The sequence below is a fragment of the Poecilia reticulata genome, chromosome 17 (genome assembly GCF_904066995.2).
Source record: "Poecilia reticulata chromosome 17, P_reticulata-male-v2, whole genome shotgun sequence".
In the NCBI taxonomy this organism is placed as follows: Eukaryota; Metazoa; Chordata; class Actinopteri; order Cyprinodontiformes; family Poeciliidae; genus Poecilia; species Poecilia reticulata.
The window spans coordinates 24,677,730-24,696,982 of NC_088846.1; the positions used below are offsets into that span (position 1 = coordinate 24,677,730).

The following is a 19,253-nucleotide window of genomic DNA, read 5'->3' on the forward strand; positions in this document are numbered from 1 at the left end:
CACAGAATTGTAATTTTCCTAAAGTTTTATGGTGTTTCATTCTCATGACAACTTGAGACATTTGGGGTTTAGGCCAATACTTATGAATAAGTATAGGATGGGTTAGGATGATGCCCTTGTGCCCACTTCAGTGGTCTGTGTGCATTTATAACATAAAAATCCACAAGAAAATGGCCTTTAGACGGCTGTCCATTGTAGTGACCACTATGCATGAACGCCTGACCTTAAAGTCGCCTTAACGGACTGTCATGTGTTCATAGTGTCTTGTGTTGTTGAATTTTTACTGTGACGACATCGCCTCTGTTCTGAAGAGAATAAATATTAAAGGGAGAGAAACCTCAGAGTTGGTCTAAGCAGGTCTGACATGCTTCTCCCCTTCCACAAAAGACAAACCTTTGTGTCCTTGTGATCATTTCAGAGTTTATAAACCTAATAAAAACATTTCTGGGTGTCTTCTTTGCCTGTTTATGTTAGAAGTAAAAAAAAAAGCATTCAAACATTCAGACCCTTTGTGGTGACCGTGTGGAGCCAGGGCTTGTTCTGAAAAAGGGAAATCCAGGTTTTGTAATACCTGATACCTGCCTCCCCCCAAGAGCAACTTATGTTATATTTTTCCTTTACAAAACTTATAAACACCAGCAAACCTCACTAGAGACAAGGGTGTTAGAAAATGAATGAAAAGCAGTTTTAAATTGGATTAAACTGAAGAAACAAAGTCTAATGAATGAAATGTAGCAGCTGGGAGCGAGATACAGAACTATAAAGTGATTTTAACTTATTTTTGCTGTTTTCACATGTTGTATTTGTTTGATGCAAATCCCCCAAAATGAGGTTTGACTTTACAGCGGAAATTGACCCAAATATTCTTAAAGAAGATTATGAGAAGCTTTTTACAGTTTTTATGAGTTGCCTTGTTTGTGCATTTCTTTGATTAAATAAAAATGATAATAGCTATCAGGTAAATATTTTACATTAGAAAGAGATTTACCAGAAAGCCTCAACCCATCTCTTCAGGAAGGAAGCCCAATTTTTAATGTCTAGCGATTTTCCATCCCTTTGTATCAGCAATAAATAATAAAAAATGCACACTATGTGTTGGAGAACAGCGTTTGGTAGATGATTGATATTTCACTAGCAAGGACCATGCCACAAAGATAAAAGTTTAAAGATTTATAATATGTAATATGTATGTGTATATATATTTTTGTCATAGTACCCCCAAGAATTTAAAACTACTTTCACCCCTACATATACAGTGTGTATATATATATATATATATATATATATATATATATATATATATATATATATATATATATATATAAACGACAGTGAGAGACTATATATAGTCTCTCACACACACACACATATATATATACTATATATATTATATATATATATGTATTATATATTATATTATACTAACCCTATACACCTGATGCCGAGATCAACTCAAAACCTTCCGTGATCCACATATTGCGCCGCTGCTCTAGTAAAGCACGAACAGTTAAACGATATGAAATGGGGAAAAAAGTTATTGACTGATTAAGTCATGTTTTAGATTGTTGTTAAAAAACTAATCAGTCACGGCTGCACAGTGAACCCATTGATTTTTTACAGCAGACAGCCGCTCCCATCTCTTGCAGGTACTGCGTACCCCCGCTCAATCTTTTAGGGGTACGCAGTACCCTGCCGTACCCCCTTACTTTCACCCCTGCGTCTAACTCAGACTAGGGGGTCACCTATGGGTCAAGTGTATATTCCATTCTTTTCTTTTGCCCCTTTTTTTAACCAAGATTCCCTTTCCTGTGTAGGTGACTGTTGTTGCATGTCTTTTAAAACATCCTGTTGTAATGATTCAGTAGCATTCCATAAAACCTTTATTTCTCTCATTGCTGCTGCTTTTGCATGCTTATCTGCAAATGCATTCCCTTTTGATACAAAGTCTGTGTTTGATGTATGTGCAGCACATTTACAGACTGCTACGTGTTTAGGTAGCTGTACTGCTTTAATTAAATCTTTTAGCAGGTCAGCATGAGTTGTTGGTTTACCCGTAGATGTAATCATTCCCCTGTTTTTCCAGTACTGGGCAAAAGTGTGTATTGTGGCAAATGCATATTGACTATCAGTATAGATTGTTACAGCCTTATCCTTCATTAGTTTGCAAGCTTCTGTTAATGCTATCAGTTCTGCTGCTTGTGCAGATAGATTTTGTGGTAAAGCTTCTGCCTTTAGTACTTTTTCTGATGTTACCACAGCGTATCCTGTTCTAGTTTTTCCATACGCGTCCTTTTTAGAGGATCCATCTACAAATACTATTTGTCCAAACCCTAATGGTGTATCAGTTAGGTCAGCTCTACATTTAGCTTTGGTGGTTGCTAAAGCTTCACAGTCATGAGGTTCTCCATCTTCTGCTGTTGGCATCAGTGTTGCAGGATTTAAAACAGTACATCGCTCTATCTTTAAATGTGGCTGTGAGAGTAAAATTGACATGCAAGACAGATGTCTTGCTGGTGATAGAAAGGTCATGTTTGTAACAGTAGTGCTGACACTGCATGTGGCACTTTTAATGTTAAGTCATGAAACAACACTACATCTGCACTTGCTATCACAGCCATGGAGGCTGCAACCACAGCCCTTATGCATGGTGGTTGAGCACATGTTACTGCATCCATCTTTGTGGAGTAAAATGCTATCGGTTTCATTTTGCTGCCATGTTGTTGTGCCAACACTGATGTCATGTAGTTTCCTCTACAGTCAACCATCTGAAAAAATCTCTTTTTATAATCTGGTAGTGCTAAAGTTCCACTGTCTACCAATGTTTGTTTAATAGCACAGAAAGCTTTCTCAGCTTCAGGGTTCCATTTTATGTTTTCTGTCATTTTCATTTCTTGTTTGTAGATTAATGCACTCAAAGGTCCCGTTATTTCTGCATAATTTGGGACCCAACTTCTGCAATAGTTGGTTAGTCCCAGAAACGACATCATTTGTTTCTTTGTTTGTGGTTTTGGTGCCTGTAAGATGGCTGTTTTTCTATCTTGCATCACTGTTCTTCCCCCAGAGGTCAATTGGTGACCTAGATATTTAACTTCTGGTTTACACAGCTGTCATTTATTTTTGCTCACTTTATGACCTTCTTTATACAGGTGATGCAGTAGAGGAAGAGAATCTATTAGGCAGTTCTCTTCACTTTGAGCTGCCAATAGAATATCATCCACATATAACAGTAATTGACTGCCTTTAGGTGGGTCAAAAGTGGACAGGCTAGCTGTCATCATTTGGGAATAAATTGTTGGACTCTCACAGTAGCCTTGAGGCAACCTGGTGTATGTATATCTTTTCCCCTCAAAAGTAAATGCAAACCAGAACTGGCTGTCTTCATGTACTGGTATAGAGAAGAATGCATTACTTATATCTATTACCGTGAACCATCTTGCTTCTGGTTTTAGTGAGTTCAGTAGGGTATGTGGATCTGGTACACAAGGTGCTCTTTGTATAACCGCATCATTTACTGCCTGTAGATCTTGAACCATCCTCCACCCCACTGAGGGTGGGGCCTTTTTGACTGGAAAAATGGGTGTATTGCATGGTGAGTCAGGACACTCTATTATTACTCCAGCTTTTTGTAGATCTTGTATTACTGGTTTAATTCCTTGCAGCGCATCAGGTTTTAGGGGATATTGTCTTACTCTGGGTCTATATTCTGTTTTTGGTCTAATTATTACGGGGTTAGCACATTTTATCAGTCCAACGTCTGATGCCCCTTGAGACCAGAGTTCTTCAGGTACACTTTTTAACAGGGTTTCTTCCTCTTCTGTCAACAAGAGGTGTCATTCTTCTTCTGAATCTATATGGGTGCCTGCCTGGACTGTTGTGGTCCAAAAGAGTGCCTTCTTGGTCATTCCTTCAGATGCGCTGTACCAGGTATTCACACCTGTGACCACCCAGTCCTTTGCACTTTCTCCTCTTTCCACCATTTTTCCTAACGCCCACCAGGTTTCATCTTGGTTTTTACATATTGAAATGTGAGGTCTCCATGTCATCTTAAAAAATTGCTTCACCTCTTCTGGGAGGATTACAGAGGCTGCTGAGGTTGCTGACACATCAGAATACATATATGCTATGGTGACTTTTACTGGGGTTACTCTGTGTAATTGGTCTTCAAATTTCCTGTCCGGGCCTGGAGAGTTTTTGTACCACAAAGTAATGTGTAGGTCATCTGGATCCATTACATCTTGTGTTTTCCTTACAGCTTGTTTCCCTTCGTCCACGAGCCTAACTCCGGTGGACATTGGGGGTTTGTTTGGGACATCTAATGTATAGTAGTAATGTACTTGTCCCATGCCCTGTAATACCATTGTATCTTGTGTTTTCTGATGTCTTCTCATTACTTTCAGCCCATCTGGTGTAGGCATCAATGCTAATCCCAATGCTACTAAGCCATCTCGTCCCAACAGATTTACTGGACAGTCTGGCAGTACCAACACTTTTAGTTCACATTGTTCTCCTTCTGGATCTGTTATCCAGATTGGCTGTGTTTCTGGTATGCTATTAACAGCTCCTTGTGCGGCCCTGACCATTATTTTTTCAGGGCCCAACCTCATTCCTGGTATTTTGTGTCTTATAGTTGTCCTGCATGCCCCTGAGTCACATAAAAAGATAATCTTTTTTCCCATCACTACTAATTCAACCTCTGGTCTAACTTTTTCTTCAAAAAATAATTCTTCTAAATTGAGCATGACTTCTGGACCTAAATCTAGTCATGCTTGATGTTGGTCTTTCCCCTGTGCTCCACTTTGACATTCTCTAGCAATGTGGCCCTCTTTTCCACATGTCCAGCAGACCCTCGGACCCCCTCCTTGGCGGGGTCCAAATCCACGGCCCCGGCCCCTCCCTCTTCCTCTACCCCTTCCTCGGTTCTTATCCCTTTGGTAGTACACTTCCATTTCATCTCCAGTGTCTTGGAAGAAGGTGGAGACAGGTGTGGATTTTTTGTTTAGCTTTTGTTACTTTTTCTGCATGCAAAGCATGTGTCACATAGTCTCCCAGTGTTCCTCCACTCATTCCTATATAATGTTTATTTATCCACCCGTTTATCTCGGGTCTAGAGCCTGCATGTAGTGCATTTTTTAACTGCTGACGGTATGGCCCGTGGTCAGCACCGTCCTCCTGTAATCCACTGTTTGTTTTAAACACTTTTTCCATTCTAACACGGAAATCATCAAAAGGTTCTTCTGGTTTTTGTTTACACCTACTGATTTCAGTGTAGTTTGCCTGTCTTCTATACCTAGCTCTGATCCTGGTGAGCAAATGTCCCACTTTAGTGTTTAAAGTGTCACTTCCCTGCTCTTCTACCACCAGGGGGTCATTTACTCTATTCATTGGGTCATAATCCCCTTTAACATGATACCAGTCTGGACCGGTTAACTGCATCCAGACCTGTTGTACCTCAGCACCATTTAAGCAGTAGGTTCTTCTAAGATTTTCCATATCCTCCACACACTGCTCTACGTCTTCTTTAGGGTGTGGAATGCCATCTACTGCTCTCTTTATATCATCCTTTGTCCTCTACGTCTTCTCTTTTCCATTACATTTTGTTTTAATTTTGTCCTGCAGTTCTTTCAGCTGTGTTACGCTTAGTTTTCCACTAAATTCATATTGTTTTATCCAGCAACAAAGTGGCTTTAATGCATCTTTGTCCATTTTTTCAACTATTTTCCAGTCCTTGCAGGACAGGTCTTGTAAGACCTTCTGTTTATGTTTGCTTGCCCCTTTTCCCATTTTGAACTAAATTTAGCCCAGTGTGGTTTCAACACCTACTGTGTTCTAAACACTGGGATTTTTACAATAGGGTGATGATAATTTAGATTGTGGTAAAGCTCACTTCAACTCAAAAAGAGTGGAGCTTTCTTGCCTGCATGCATCCACAAAATCTCATCACTTGGTTCCTATTGTTTTTGGTATAAGAGTTCTGTCTAGAGACAGAAGTCTTCAATCACACACACACTCACACTTTTAGAACGCGCTTCTTTTCTCTTAACTGCAGTAGGGGACTCCGCCGTCCCGTACAGAATTTAACTAACTATCAGTTAGAGGAGTCTGCCCTCCCTGCGGAATTTAACTACTCAGTTTACCTGATAGTGCCTAGGATTCTCAGGGTTTTAATTCTACGTGCTCCACACGTCTCATTCAGGCCTTTTTTAACAGAAAACTACTCACTGTCTCCCGTGCTCCTGGATCACTCGTCAACCGTCCGGGGTCCAGCCCCACAAGGGCAACCAGTCCTGGAAAAGGATTTTTAAGCTGTGGCCACAGACTTCACCTGGATCCCCTTGCGCGCTGGACCAACCTTCAGGTGTCTTGAGATCCGGCTCGAAGGACCAAAATATATGTCAGGTTTAACCCCTGACATAAGTATATAACTCTGCAAAAGAAACACGGAGACAGAGATTAGAATTCAACTCGCTGCGAGGAGAGGTGTTCGGAGATGCAACCAGTCACATGCCCCGAACAAACTCTGGCTTGCATTCCGCTCTCCCCGCTTTTTATTTGGGGAAAAGCCCTGGTTACAAAATGGTTTCTAAAGGTGGGGGAGCAAACAGGCTGAAACTGGTTTACAGTATGCATTCCTCTTCCTTCTCCAGATGCCCCCAACTGGCCTTCTTCTTTTATAAGGTGATGGTCAGCATGCATTGTTGACACCAGCTACTCTGTCTGCTGGCGTCCTGGAGCGGGGGGTGATTTTACAACCACATGAAACAAATCTAAATCCACACACTATTCATAAACAGAAGAGATACTTTTATAGATAACTACATTATTTAGAATGAAAACTAATAAGTAGAAAAAGATAATATAACATTTATCCAACAGAAAATTAATGGTCTGAACATCAACATTTCTGCAATTATTAACGGGAAACACTTTTTTCATCCTGATTAACATAATGATATCAAGGCACTTCAAGGCATTTGAAGGTGCAAAAGTTTATATATTATTTGACACATGAAGAATTAAAGGTGTATTTAAAATTTATATTTTCTGATTTTCCAAAACAAATAATTTTACTTAATCACAACATCTGCAAACAACAAATCATTTTGTCACCAGAAAAAATACTAATTAGTTTGGCATAAAAAATAGCGCTGAGACGATGTTAATGTGAATCGGGGAACAATTTTCACCCTTAAAGAAAAAGAAAACACATTTTAGTTTATTTTGACAGCCGTACGTTGAAAAAAATAGAAAGTTACATTATATATTAATCCTGTAATATATGTGATAATATTTATAATTATTATTACAATAATTCTGAATTTGTGAATAAATTTCCATTTATTTGGTGGTGGAAAATTAAGTCACTATAGAAACTATTTTTAAATGGGATTAAACTGAAGAAAAAGTTTAATGAATGAAATGTAGCAGCTGGGAGTGTGAATCAGAACGATAAAGTGATGTTAGAATAAGTTGTATTTTTACTGTTTTCACATGTTTTATTTGTTTGATGCAAATCCCCCAAAATGAGGTTTGACTTTACAGTCAAACCTGTAATTGACCCAAATAGAAGATTAATTATGAGAAGCTTTTAACATGTTTTGCCTTAGTTGCCTTATTGGTGCATTTCTCTGATTAAATAAACATTATCGTCGCTGTCAGGTAAATCTTCAAAGTATTTTATTAGAGTGTGATTTACCAGAAAGTCTAAACTCGTCTTTTCAGGAAGGAAACCTATTTTGTAATGTCTAGAGATATTCCATCCTCTTATACCAGCAATAAGAAATAAAATATACGCACTACGTGTTGGAGAACAGTGTTTGGTAGCTGACCGATATCTGTTGCAGACCACAGTTTTGTTTTGTTTTTTTTACAAATATTTGAATGTTTATGCTGATAATTCTCACTATCACCTCTTGCAGCAGGTTGTCCAGTTTTCTAATTATTCTGAGGCCAGAAGGTCCAGTGAGGTCCAGTGTTGTTTCCATCCAGCAGTGGCAGAACTGTAGAGCACAGACAGATTTCAGCACAAAGATTTCAGGTGTTTCCCAACCAGGTTTCTGCTCTGAACTCACCTGACAGGAAACCCTGGACCGAGATCCGAACAGCTCCACGGGTCGGATCCAATCCAATGTTTCCAGCAGCAGAACAGAAACGGAGAACAAGCCCAAGTTCCTGAAGGCTGATGACTGAATGAAACAGAAATCAACAAAGTCAATATCCATCCATCCATCCATCCATTTTCTTTACATTCTTGTCCCACAGTGGGGTCAGGAGGTGCTGGTTCCTCTCCAGCTAACGTTCCGGGCGAGAGGCGGGGTCACGCTGGACAGGTCGCCAGTCTGTCGCAGGGCAACACAAGGCAACACTCACACCATGGGGCAATCTGGAGAGGCCAATTAACAGTCATGTTTTTGGACTGTGGGAGGAAACCGGAGCACCTGGAGAAAACCCACGCATGCACAGGGAGAACATGCAAACTCCATGCAGAAAGACCGGGGCCGGGAATCGAACCCAGAACCTTCTTGCTGCAAGGCAACAGCTCTACCAACTGCACCACTGTGCAGCCCACAAAGTCAATATTTTATTTTGAAACTACAAACTAGACTAGTTCAGCATCCACAGCTCAGTGTGCATCAAGACAGAAATAAATTAGTTTATTCTTTAATCAAGATTTAATTCTGCATGTGGAGAAAAGAAGTAAAATACCACGAGATAAACCTGAACCCACCCAGCTCATCTCCACGGATCCTGTAACGATCAGGTTCATGGATCAGGTCCAGTTCGAAGTCACCCACAGTGGGACCAAGATGGAGAGGAATCCCATAGTGCAGGAGGTTTGGACCTGAACAGAAACAAATTAACAAAACCCAAATAAATATAACACTTCAACAAACTAAAGCACAAAAACCTCAGGTTGTAACAAGTTTGTTTGGTTAATGTTGCAGCTGTTAGGAAGTTTATCCCTGCAGCAGATGATAGACAACAGCAGGTCTGTGATGAAAGTATCAAAGAATTGATCCCCCATAGATTTATTTTATAGTGTATGAGTAGAGGTGGACAAACGCTGTACTAACAGTAAAAACACTTCAACATATTTTTACTCACGTAAAAGTAAAAAGTAGCCGTCCAAGAAATTATTCAATAAGACTACAAAAGTATTTGGTAAAGAGTTTACACAAGTACTAAGTAACTGATCAGATGATCAATCATTTAATATTTAGAAATTACATAATCAGATGGTGAAACATCTGGTGTGATGTAAACAATCTGAATGTCAACAAAACAAAATAAATGGTTGATTTCAGGAAAAATGGGTGGCAGTAACAATATGATTTGTTACAATAGAAACAAAAAAAATCACATTAATTCAGTGGATTGTTTATATTTGTATGTATTAAAACTTTTTTAGGTAGTTTTTGTGGATGTTATTTGTATGTAAGGTTTGTAATTGTTTTGTTTTGCTACCTATCGACACAAAACAAGGAAGACCTGCTAATGATAGGCATGAGCATAATGGTGGCTTCCTGGTTAAATCAAAGTTAAATAAATAAATAAAAACTATATCTCTCTACAGAAACACTTCAACAGATGGATGGATGTCTGCGTCATGTCCTGCTTTTTTTCCCACTGGAACTTGTAGTTTGCTGCATTCCAGTTATTCAAGCGTATGACTCGTTTTAAGGTGGTGTAACAAATCGCTTGTATGTCGTCCCTCACACACTTTGCAGTGTTTGCCTTGTTTTGTTCTAGGCCTGGTAGGATTTTCCCTCAGCCAAAAGCATCTGGTTTGGATCATACTTTTTTTGCGCTGTGGTAGAGCAGACTGAAAAGTTCTCAGGCCAAATTTTCCTTATTTTTCTTCCTAATTAAATACAGAAAGACATTGTGAATTCCTGGTTTTCCTACACAGCAATAAATCAAATATAACATTTTGCCTCCGTTTTGGGTTTATTCCTTTTTTTTGTCTATAAAATGTTTTTAGTTCATTCCCAATAAAATAAGAATTTTCTTCTTCTACAACCTTTGCTGTGTTCAGCTAAATGTAATGAATCAGTGTGCCAAAGTTTGTTTTTGAGCAAAAACTTGAAGGATGTTTGTGGCATTTAAATTAAAAATTATAAAATTATATCAAGTCAAACGAGAGAAAAAATATTTTTGTTGCATTTTTGTTTAAGAACATATAAACTTGCCACAGAAAAAAATAATTACATAAAGTGTTGTGCGGCCAAATTTGTGAACAATATATACACAATATAAAGATGCCTATTGCATCACAAACTTTCAGTTTATTTGTTTTTCAATTTCACCTCAAGCGTTAAGTAACTAATCCTGGTAGATTATCTGTATCTTCAGTCCTGTACTCCAATCTGACCCGGTTCTGGGTCTTCAAAGCAATCAGTGAACAGTAACATTTAGTCTGAAAATACAAAACAAACTATTTTTTGTACAATAAACAACTCTGGAACATGTTATGTTTGTAATGGTAAATCTACAAATGGATGGAATGTCAAAGTAAGGTCATAACATTTTTCTAATTTGTTTAAATTGACATTCAGTCTTATTTGTTCCTCAAGAATAAGGGCTAGCAGCTACAATATAAAGCTGCTTTAGCTATGAGTGATAAAACTTTCAACATCAGCTGAACTACTATTACAACAAAACTCACCTCCAGTGAAACTGAACAAAGAAAAAATCATGATTCACCAAAATAAACAATGGATCCTCCGGGTGCTTGAGACCAGTCGTTTCTTGCAAAAGAAAAAGACGCAGATAAGCTTTAATGTGGGCTTATTAGGTCGAGTGGTCTCACGTTGGGATGGGAGGAGTCCTTTTTTCTGAATCATTTTTCACAAACGGAACGGACAGATTGGACCAAACAAACAGCAGCTTCAACATTTGAAACACTTTTTCAGCTCATTAAATAAAGACTGAAGAAAAAAGTTTTTTATTATTATAATTCACTAAGAAAACTGCAGTTAATATTTCACTTAAATAAAGCCAAAAATAGCCTTACCTTACATAAAGACTTTTGCCATCAAGGAACGTCCAAATCAAAATGTGCTATAAAGATTCCCATCAGCGTGAAGACGATTCTGGAAGACGTGACTTCAGTGAATGTTGGGTTCCAGGGAAAAACTAAAAAAATTTCTTGGACATCACGTCCAGGCATGGAGCGATGATATGTCCTTCATCTTTCACATTTTCAGTACTTCTCCATAGACATCAACTTGTTCCTCCAGGTCCAACATTTCCAGAAGGACAAACCCAAACTAGTTCAGCAGAACCATGTCATGCTCAGCTTGATCCTGAAGAAGAATAAACCTGCATAAACCCCAACAGATCTGGAGAATGACTTTGTTCTGACCAGGATTAAATAAACAAACACACCCTAGCCCTAGCCAGCATTTACTCACATTTATTAATGTACTCTAAAAAGGGATGTCAGAAGTAGTCACAGGCCACAAGGACTGTTTCTGTTTTGTTATAAAAAACTTGAAAATAATTCTATAGTAAAAGGAAGCTAAATACTGTCGAAATACTTGAGATTCAACAGGTCTTCTACCCCCCACCCCTATTAAAAGAAATAAGATTAAGATAATAATTCAGTGCAGTTAAGTATTCAGCTGTTTTGTTCTGTGTAAATCTTGAGTGAAAGTGAAAACTAAATGTTTTTTTGAATGTGGACGGGGCTGCGTCAGGTCTGATTCAGCAGTCAAGTGAGTAATACATCTGCAATCCTCTCTCCCTCTCACCATATTCCTCTCACCATCCACCCCTCCCTTCTCCCTTTTTCTCCGTCGCTGCCGGCAGGAGTGTCTTAGCACTGATTTTGAGTTCAAAGGCGGCTCGGAAAGACACGTTACGACGTGTTAATGATGGAGTAAACACTTATAGCTGCTGAAAAAGCGTTTGGTCTTTTTCTTTCTATCATCATAGAAAGTAGTAAACTTTTTTTTTTAAAGTTATGATGAAAAATGGAACTAAGATGTATGAGTTACACAATGGACAAGTAAAAATTGTAAGCAGTCAATATGATTTTTGCTGACTGGTCAGTTGCCACTGAGCCCCTCATGCCAGAGTTGGTGAGGACATGTCCACTCCAGTCCTTCAGGAAGTTACGCTTATGGTTAGATCTACAGTCATATGAAAAAGTTTGGGCACCCCTATTAATCTTAATCATTTTTAGCTCTAAATATTTGGATGTTTGCAACAGCTATTTCAGTTTGATATATCTAATAACTGATGAACACAGTAATATTTCAGTATTGAAATGGGGTTTATTGGACTAACAGAAAATGTGCAGTACGCATTAACACAAAATTTGACAGGTGCAAAAGTATGGACACCTCAACAGAAAAGTGACATTAATATTTAGTAGATCCTCCTTTTGCAAAAATAACAGCCTCTAGTCGCTTCCTGTAGCTTTTAATGAGTTCCTGGATCCTGGATGAAGGTATTTTTAACCATTCCTCTTTACAAAACAATTCCAGTTCAGCTAAGTTTGATGGTCGCTGAGCATGGACAGCCTGCTTCAAATCATCCCACAGATGTTCAATGATACTCAGGTCTGGGGACTGGTTGGCCATCCAGAACATTGTAATTGTTCCTCTGCATGAATACCTGAGTAGATTTGGAGCGGTGCTTTGGATCATTGTCTTGCTGAAATATCCATCCATGGTGTAACTTCAACTTTATAACAGATTCTTGAACATTATTCTCAAGAATCTGTTGATATTGAGTGGAATCCAAGCATGCAGTTATGCCAGAGACCTCACTACAGACACTGGAGTTCCTTGGGAATTCAAGATCTGGAATAGTGGACAAAGTTTATGCAAGGCATATTTCCATGGGTCAGAGTAGGAGAGGTTCGGGACCACAGGGACGGATTACTGCGACTAATCAACATCACATGCTTTGATGTGTGTGTATGTGTGTGTGTGCGTGACAGAGTAGTGTGAGAGTGATTGGAGGTTTAAATACCGCTCTGTATTTTACCTCATATAAAACAGTGGGATTAAACAGCAAACCTCTTGTGGATGCAACAGGCAAGATTCTCCCACTCGAAAGAGTCGAAGCGGGGAATACCACAACAAGGTATTTTAATTGCTGGCCCACTGAAAAGATCTCCAGTTTATACACTGCAAAAAGTCCCCTTTCAAAAACAAGAAAAAAAAGTACAAAAATAAGGTACAATTTTCTTAAAATAAGAAAAATTATCTGCCAACAGAACAAGAAAATTTATCTTGTCAAGATTTTCTAAAACAAGAAAAAATATCTAACCAAGATAAACCTACAATATCTTAAAATTAGTGTATTTTTACTTAAAACAAGCCAATTTTACTTATACGAGTAAGATATATTATCTTATTTTAAGAAAAATTATCTCAAGTAAAGAAAATGTTACTCGACACTGAATTTCTTGAAATAGCGTAAAATTTTCTTATTTGAAGAAAAATGTTCTATGTATTAAGAAAATAAATCTCATATATTCTATTTGTATTAGTAAAATTGGCTTGTTTTAAGTACAAATACACTAATTTTAAGATATTGTAGGTTTATCTTGGTTAGATATTTTTTCTTGTTTTAGAAAATCTTGACGAGATAAATTTTCTTGTTCTGTTGGCAGATAATTTTTCTTATTTTAAGAAAATTATACCCTATTTTTGTACTTCTTTTTCTTGTTTTTGAAAGGGGACTTTTTGCAGTGATATACCTAAATCTAGTTTATTTTTATTGTTGCATTGGATTAAAATATATATTTTATCATAGCTTTACTCAAGGTTCTTATGCTAAGACAAAAATCCAAAAATTGATCCTGTGAATACTGGAACAAGAGATGTTATTGGCTTGCTGAAATGAAGACATGAGTTCAATTACTTTTAACATATTTATTACGTTTAAGTTTCACATAAGCACAATAAAACATGTCTACTGGTCAGAATAAAGTCTGGATGGGCATCTGATTCTGAAACAATCCTGTAAAATGACAGAACAATGAAGATCTGACACATCTGCCGCACTCATAAGATGCCCTAAGAGTCAAGCAAACCAAATTGTCCAAAGCAAAAAAAAATCTTGGGATTAGATGTCAACAATAGGAGCTTCCTCCGCAATGAACTTCTTCCAATAAGCCATAGCCTTTTATATGTGGAAGTCTTGCCTCAGTTACAGACGCTGTTCTCAAGACATCTGTCAGCAGCACAGAGAGGAGTGGCCACAGACACGGATGCTGAAAGGTGTAGTAGTTGTGATGTCCTCCTTTCAGAAGATCAGGGCAGGCATGGTTCCAATGGCCAGTAGAAAGTTGGTTTCATGATCACCACAGAGCTGAAAAGTGGTCTTGTTTGAAGTTGTTGGGTCATCTGCTAAATGGAGCACAGACAGAAAAACAATCACAAAACAAACCACGTTTTAGGGACTAATCAGTGTAATGATAAATCAGTATCATAAATTTCTTACCTTGAGAATGTGAAGGATGCTGTCACTTGCATTTCCCAAAGTTTCTTGTAGATGGTGCAATACGTGATTGGAGATGTGTCTGGCATAGGCTTCACCATGGCAACAGTTTGGTTTACTAAAAAATAAAACAAGTCTTATTTTAGTTCATGTGCTCAATTACAATATTACATGAATTCAAGATGGCAAGAAAGTTATTTTAATTAAATCAAACAAGGACTACTTAAATTCACTAATTAAAAATAGTGTTTAAAATATCCTGGTAACAGTGTGGAATATCTAACCTTGTAAACTCATTGCATTTAAGTTTTTAAATTACAGCACATAAAACACCCTCAAAGTTAGTGAAATACTAGGCGGAAATGCCCTTTAACCATTTCCCGAATGAGAAGCCACCTTAGCTATGTTAAAAAACGGAAGCTACCATGAACCCGTGTCGATATTATTTTTAAGCCACAGCTATTGTGGTTAATAACTGTTCAAAGCTCATATTATAAGAGCGGCTCTTTAACCGCGGATGAAAATTGGCATTTCACGACATGCTAACTAGCTTCAGTTAGCTTATCTTAGAAAGACAGACAACTTTAAACTTACCTCTGAGTACAGCAGCTGTAGGGTCTATACACGTAAAAAGTCCTCCATCTTCATCCATGTCCAACCGAGATTAGAAAATTTGCCAAAAGAAAATCTTATAAAAGTACAGTAGATAACAGCTTAGTTAGGCTGTTACAACTGAATTAACCGTTAATCAGGGCAGTTAAATGATCTCTGGCGTTGCCGTTAGTGATGTGCGGATTGATACTGAAATATCGATTCTTTCGATACCAGAACTTAATTCTTTAAAATCTATTGTCAGATCCAAGGATCAATACTTTCAACACTTTAGTAATTTGAGATAATGTAGATTAACAAGAGCAAGTTAGAAAGTAACAAAATTATTGAGATCTTGCCTAAATGAAACGTTGTTAATGGGAACTACTTTTTCTTCCGCCTGGTAAGAATGTAATGTGTAAGGACGTAATGCCCAAGCGCAGCGTGCTGCTGACGCTCACTCACTCAGAAATGAACATGTTGACAGATTATAAAATAAGTGACATGGAGCTATTTCAGCTGCCATTTTATAGTAGTTTTAATAATTAAACAATGATGCACACTGCTAAAAAAAAATAAAGGGAACACTTAAACACTTAAGTGAACACTTAAGTGTTCCCTTTATTTTTTTGAGCAGTCTATTTAGTAGGGTTATTACTTTACTAATTTTCTTTTTTTTAGTTTGCAACTCCATTTTCACATGTTTTGTATATTTCTGCTGAGTTAAAATAGCTTATAGTAAACAAGATTGTTGTCTCAATATACTTCTGAGTTTAAAATGAGTGCATCAGAGTACATTGTGTTCTTTTTATGAAGCCAAGATATGGATTACATTTATTTTTTATTTAATTAAGAAACAAACTAACTGTCTTTGCACAAAGTATGGGATCTGTATTGCCAATACCAGCTTAAATTTTACTCGGTATTGGATCGGAAAGAAAATCTGTTGTATCGAACATTAATACTATCTCACTGACATTTTGGGCGCTTTCCCATTTGGATTGTATGATGTCATAAAAGGGGTTACAAACATGATGAATAAAATATTGTTCAAACTAATATTAGTAACTGATAAAGTAAGAATTTGAAATATAAACCAAAAGTTAAAATATTTATCATGACATTGAGCTAATCAATATTGTTGATTCTAATCTCATTGTGTGGAATACCAGCCATTTCAAATCACACATCAATAGAAATTTCATGACATGTCAGTAAGAGGTCCCACATCTTGCATCAAGAAGATCAGATTAAGGTCCATAGCAGATGGAAACATGCCAAGAATTATCTTGATATATAAACTGATATTGTCTCTGAAATTGTTGTGTTAAATGTCAACCGTTTAAATATTCAATTATAATCTCCAGTACACTCTGCCAACTTATACAAGAATATAAGTTCATGTTTTTTTTTTTTTTTTTCATTGACAATAACACAAAGGATTCCATTTGGACATAGTCTGTTTTAATTATCTGAATACATTTCATTAAGTATGTGATTTCGCTTTCTGTGCTTGAAATAAGAAATTTTTACTTATATAATATAAGTTCTAGACTTGAAGTTTGATAGGTAAATATTGATATTCTAGATTCTAGCACATATTTACTCATAATAAGTAATATTTTCTTAATATTAAGCTTTTATATCTTACTGAGATAATTAAGTACAAAAACACTTAAAATAAGAAAAATATTCTAACATAAATCCCTCTTGGTGAGAAAAATTATCTTGTCAGAAAGAAAACAAGAAAAATCTCCTTAATTTAAGATATTTAATCTTACTAAGATTTTAGTTTTTGCAGTGTAGGACTCCCTAGGAGTCAACGAACCTGGACCAAATTTAAATAAATTCAAATAAATAATATTTTCAAGCTGAAATTGCAAGTGTTTTAAATATGGGAAACAAATATTCTTGTAATTCCCCACTCGCTGAGGGCCCCGATGGGGATGAAAAGTACATGCTGTCCAGGTTTCCTGGTAGCACTGTACACATGAAAAAATGGAGAAAGAAATATAAAATAGATGGAAAGCTAAAAATTGATCAATGGCAAATAATTGTGGGAATTTTGGAGAGTAGTGTAGAAAGAAAAATGGGAATAAAAAAAAATCTAAAAAGGAGAATGAGCTGAGGTGTGCTAAATTATGGTTAAATGAATCTAAAAACTTAATTATAGAGACGGAAGAAAATAAAGTAATTCCAAGCACACGGAATGCTGTAGCGGTGCAGGGAGAGCAAGCTCCTGCAGCCACCTCTCCCCTTGCTGCTTCAGCAGCTCCGTCTGCCCCAGTGTCAGCCGCTGCTGTTCCAGCAACACGACTGTATCCCTCACTAGAGGAAGGGACACAAAACTTATATGTTTTTAGACCCTGTACCTTAGAAGAGGTCAGGAAAGCTGTGAAAGGATCAGATGTTTTTCACCTGGATAAATTTGGAGGTTTATATACCTCTGCCTTTTCCAACGACCGGACAAAAGGCCGTGGAAGAGACAGAGGCAGAGGAAGTCACAATAGGCGACGACCCCAAAATAACACCCCACAAAATCCACGGCATTCAAATGGCTGCTGGATTTGTGGCAATATTGGTCACTGGGCAAGAAACTGCCCTTCAAAGAATGCTGCACGGGGCGACAAGAGGGGTGGTGGAGTGAGGAGACCACAAATAGGAGAAATCTTCAGCATGATCAGACTCTACCACACCCCAAAAACACAAACCCCCAGTCCAAATTGATGAAATGCTAGAGACATGTGCATGCAGGTTGGGACACGTTAAGTAAAACCATAAAAGAAATTGAATTCCTGTAAGAAATCAGTGTATGCAAAATAATTTTTAATGTTACTAAAAAATTAGGTTTAAACCTGACAAGTGAGAAATAATTTGTTTTAAGAAATACTGATGTTTGTTTTGTTTTTCTTTTTGAGCATTCCTACACCTTTAAAGAAAAACCAGTAAAGAGAGGTCTCACTGAAATAAAAACATGGGAACAACTACTTTGTATGCTAAAAGTGGAATCATGACTTTCCTGAAGGAGGAGAAGCTGAAAAATAAAACTAAATAATAAAATTCTCCTCAGAGAACAATGTTTAATGTATAGTGTCGTAATTAGATTATAAAACCAACTTGGTGAAACGATCCTCTGGCTTCTATCTGGAGGGGTCAGCGGTCAGAGTAAGGTACCAACCTGGACATTAACCAGCCTCGTAACTCTTAGGCCTTGAGAGGAGGGCTGCCCGCTGACTTCACAGTCTGCAGCACTGAGATCAACAAATTTAGAAAAATCCATTGTTCTCTGGTGAGACGTGTCTTAGATGAAGTTAACTTAAACGTATATTCTACATTTTACAAGTTAATGGTGAACATGATGAAAGAGACTACAGCTTTTAACATGTTTCATGTTTATATGTGTTTGAATAAGGAAATGATTTATGACTTCTTAAAAAGTTGGATAATAAGTGGCTAAAAACTATACGATGAAAAGAAAAAAAAAGTTATATGGAAAATGTTTGTGTATAAAGAAAAAAAAAACACAGAAAAGCAAGCAAACACTAATTGACTCTTATTTGCTTCTTTCCTTTTCCTCTGTCTGAGCCTCGCTGCGCTGCGTCTGACCTCTGACCTCAGCTCTGATCTGTCCTGCCAATCAGATGACGTCCCTCCTTTATCACCAGCCAGTTGACAAAGAAGCGAAAAAGGACAGGACGATTTGTACCACCTGGACACTGAAGGCAATAAAGTGTCCACTGGTCCTAATTCCTTGACATCTGGGAACTGCCATGCAGCAAAACTACTGTATGGAGTCCTGCTAGACATTTGGAAAAAGAAAGCAAACTGAACTGTTTGCCGCTTGTTTCATTGGTGGACAAAGGGACGGTCTGGACAACTTATAAATAATCCAACACCGGCAAGTTGGACTGACAGGGAGCAGGAGAAGGGACAGAGGGGGAACCAGCTGCAGCGACGCTAGCAGCAGGAGCCGGAAGCGAGAAGTGAGACAGAAAGGAGAAATGCGAGATAAGTTATACACACACCGCTGTGATAAGAGAATGTGCTTACTAATCCTGTTTGCATATAGGAATTATCTATTTAGAAAAGAACATTTTGAAGGTTTTAAGGTACAATGTTAGATAAAAATCTTTCATTTTGTACCCGTTAACTCAGTCCTTAACAGAAGGACCAGTGATCTTCTTAGGGCCCACGAGCCGTAGATTGGG

At 37.6% G+C, this 19,253-nt stretch overlaps 2 long non-coding RNA genes across 2 annotated transcripts; both read right to left on the reverse strand.

Moving 5' to 3' along the window:
- Nucleotides 1–7,794: 7,794 nt before the first annotated feature.
- On the reverse strand, nt 7,795–11,326 carry LOC145548090 (uncharacterized). Its single transcript, XR_014084381.1, has 4 exons — nt 11,012–11,326; nt 8,726–8,839; nt 8,070–8,183; nt 7,795–7,997 (listed from the first exon to the last, which is right to left on the reverse strand). It is a non-coding gene; the product is annotated as an uncharacterized LOC145548090 (long non-coding RNA).
- A 2,458-nt stretch (nt 11,327–13,784) lies between these two features.
- On the reverse strand, nt 13,785–16,846 carry LOC145548087 (uncharacterized). Its single transcript, XR_014084378.1, has 3 exons — nt 15,049–16,846; nt 14,458–14,572; nt 13,785–14,363 (listed from the first exon to the last, which is right to left on the reverse strand). It is a non-coding gene; the product is annotated as an uncharacterized LOC145548087 (long non-coding RNA).
- Between the last annotated feature and the right edge of the window lie 2,407 nt (nt 16,847–19,253).